Consider the following 3,560-nt stretch of genomic DNA (forward strand, 5'->3'; position numbering starts at 1 on the left):
GAACATCATCATAGCCAAGAGACCATCTGTTCCCGACGGTTACGTGAGAGAGGGGGTAGGCAGGGAAGACCTAACGCCAGCACGATGGAGGTGACGCTAGGTTAGCCTTTGTTTTCTGTTTTATAAGAGGGACAGAGATCCCTGTTGTTTTTGCCCAGATTAGTATTGTTGTTGCATATTTAACTTTATGCAAATTAGGCGTGTCCCTAGACATTTAATATACATTGTAGTGGCAGCAACTACTCTTTTAAAAAATCTATTTATTGGTTTCTTGAACCCAGGGTGGGGCTACATTATTGTCACAACGGCTTGTCTTGGGAAATAACTAACCTACCCAGTCTTCAAGAACAGAACAGCCTACATTTCAGTATTTTCATTGAAAATTGAAATGTAGAATGTAGGCTATTATATTTTTTAAACAGCAGGAGTTCACTGTGCAATGCAAATACATAGCATCTCCTCCAACTTTGTAACAAGTGTATTTCATGAGAAAAAAACAGTTGATTGGGGCCCTTAAATGGCTTACATATAGTGGAAAAGAAAAAAAAATCTAGATTCGGTCTAGGCAAATTTTATTTCAAAATTTCTACTCAATGGTTTGAGAAGAAAGAAGGGCTCTGTTCTAATCTGCCTCTAACAGAGCTGTGTTGCTCAGCCTGTCTTCAGTTTGGAGATTTGAACACACAATACAACAGACTTCACACAACTTGAAAGAAAAAGTGGGAACAGAGTGGAGGGGGGGGGTATCAGAAAAGTTGGCAGCCATCCAATGTTACCAGTTAACACTAACAACCCAGAATGTGTTGCCCTTTCCCTGCTTTTACACAATAAAATTTAAACATCAAGATTCTTCAATTCCTCTACTTAAAAATCCTTCTGTGCTGAGCTAGTTCAAATAATCTATTATAAGAAAGAACATATTTGATTACAGCCGTAAGCTTTCCTCCCCCAACAATATGTGGTCAGGCTCTGGTCGGGTCAAAAAGCACAAAACTAATCTTAACAGCCTGTAAATTAGCAGAGACTGGAGCAGTGCCTTTTCATGCAAGTTGCGCCGCTCAGCACATTGTGCGCACTTCCCTATAGGGTGTGTTTTATTATTATTATTTTTTAGGTGTGTTCTATTCACATGGGTCACATCCAACTTACCCTTGCATTTTGATTTTCTCCTGTGGCCTGGTGGATGCTGATTTGCATTTGGCTGACAGTTCTGTTATCCTAACTTGCAGATCCACAGGCCGTTGTAGCCTGAGGTGTCTGGGGCGGAGTGAGCAGGAAGTTGCAGTGCACCTGGAGTACACACGTGCCCTGCAGGAAGTAACACAAGTGAGACAACACGTGCTCACGAGACATCGAGTTTGCGAGGTCGATGGGCTTGCATGAACCAGTTACTGCAGTTTCCAAGTTTTCTCCATTTGTTTATCAACACTAGAACCTTTTTTTGGTTGGCCATAGGCCATTGCACAGGCTGCCTTGGTGCATTTCATTACATTCTGGACTTTAGTACATTACCCAGAGCAACTTACACCACTTATGCTCTATTACATACAATCCATATATACAGCTGGATATTGCAATATAGTAAATTACATTACATTACATTACATTACAGGCATTTAGCAGACGCTCTTATCCAGAGCGACGTACAACAAGTGCATCAGTTCAAGGTGCAGAGGTGCAGAAAAACACACTAGAGTGAAGTAAAGATCGTAGTGCCAGAAGTGACCACATAGATCAAATTAAGGTGAACGTTCAAGAGTATAGCAGCAGCATCCCAGCTAGGAATCATACCCAGTTTCAGACGCCCCGTTTCCCTAACCATTACACTATACTGCCACCGCAAGATGTGGAACAATACATTTGGTGATGGATTCTATTTTTGAATGTAAATTGCTACTTATGGTACGGAGTGATTCACTGGAGCAGTTTTGGTTGTGGTGCACTGCTGTCCACAGTGCTTTAGCTGTCTGTGTTTGCGCGTCTGGGTGGGTCGCTGCCGCTTTCTGATTGGCCGCCCCGGCTCGTTTGTTTACGAAGACGCCGGCGTGCTGTTTACCCCACCTCCCTGCGTCTCCCTCTCCCGTCCCTCCCCAGGGGCCCGCGGGGGTCTGGGAGCTGACCGGATGCCGCTCGCAGGAAGTGGCTAACGCGGTCCAGATGTGGAGGGGAGGGGGCGGGTGCGGCTAAGGGAAGGTGGGGATATCGCTAGCCCCCCCCCCCCCCCCCCCCCGCTGTAAACAGCAACAGTGTCAGAACTGGGTCAGGGGGGACAAGGGCAGAGGAAATCCTTTTGATCCTGGGAGTTTGAAAAGGGGTGGGGGTGGGGGGGTTTGCACCCCCCGGATATCAGGGCAATAAGCAAGGATGCAGGTTAGCTTATAAGCCTGAGTGGCCAAAGCAAACTCAAAGCATATTGAGAAGGCAATTTCAAAGGCTGCATTAAACACAGGGAGTATCTCTGGAGGGGGTCCATGTTATTGAAAAGGCAGAGTCCCCCACTGATTTCTGGCTAAAACAAAAAGGAGGAAGCACACCATTAGACACCAGAGTACCTCGGTTCCATCACAGCCGTGGTCACAAAAACTAACCTCATCAACCACAATCTTCTGTTAAAGCATATTGTAAAATGCTGTGATATGTTCTTAATTGTTTATTTGTAGGAAAATGCATTTGAGAAGATTTGACAGATGAAAGAACACACTTTTTAGCCAAATACATTGATTAATTTAGCCATACGTTCCCAGTCAAATCTATAACACCGGGATGGGTTGAAGGTGAACATCGATGATTCAGTCATCATCAATGCATCCACATGAATACAAATATGCATTAAGCCATTTAATAGTAGGTTTTTTGGAATGTTTCTTTCAGAATTCTACATCAGTGTTCTAGAACTCCACTGCTTTCAATTACCAAGAGTGATTCTTACATCGGCGTTAGAATGTTCAGTTAAGAACAATCTAATAACGGATTTGTGATCTCACACCTTAAAGGCTTAATGTAGGCCTGTGCAACACCTCGGAACTGATGGGTGCAAACAATGTACATTTACAATAGCACAGCCTTTAATGTGCACCCTCTAGTGGCAACAGGCAACAGGACCACAACGATATCTATTTTTGGTTCAAAATCAAAGTTCACATATTTTGTGCGGGGCGAGTTCACACAGGAATATGCAGTGGTTTTATCCTACAGTTTTAAGGAGCACTGTATTGGTCTTGATACTGGTACTTGGGTGGGATGAGTCCCCAATGCCATGGCATTCTGAATTTCAAATAGAATAGAAAATATGAATAATATGAAAATATATTTACATTTTTCTTTGGCCAGCCTTGGCCATTATAACCTTCTATATTCCATATTTTACATATATATATATATATATATATATATCAGTTCTAACTCACGAAAAAAGTTGTATCAGTTACTCCTCCTGTTAAATCGGTGAAACTAAAGGATGACATTGACACAAAAAAGTTGTGCTGTTGATGGATCAGCATCCCTGTTATATTTTAACAGTTACAATAACAAAGTCTTGTGAAAATGAACAAATGCAAAAC

This window comes from Anguilla anguilla, chromosome 13, assembly GCF_013347855.1.
Source record: "Anguilla anguilla isolate fAngAng1 chromosome 13, fAngAng1.pri, whole genome shotgun sequence".
In the NCBI taxonomy this organism is placed as follows: Eukaryota; Metazoa; Chordata; class Actinopteri; order Anguilliformes; family Anguillidae; genus Anguilla; species Anguilla anguilla.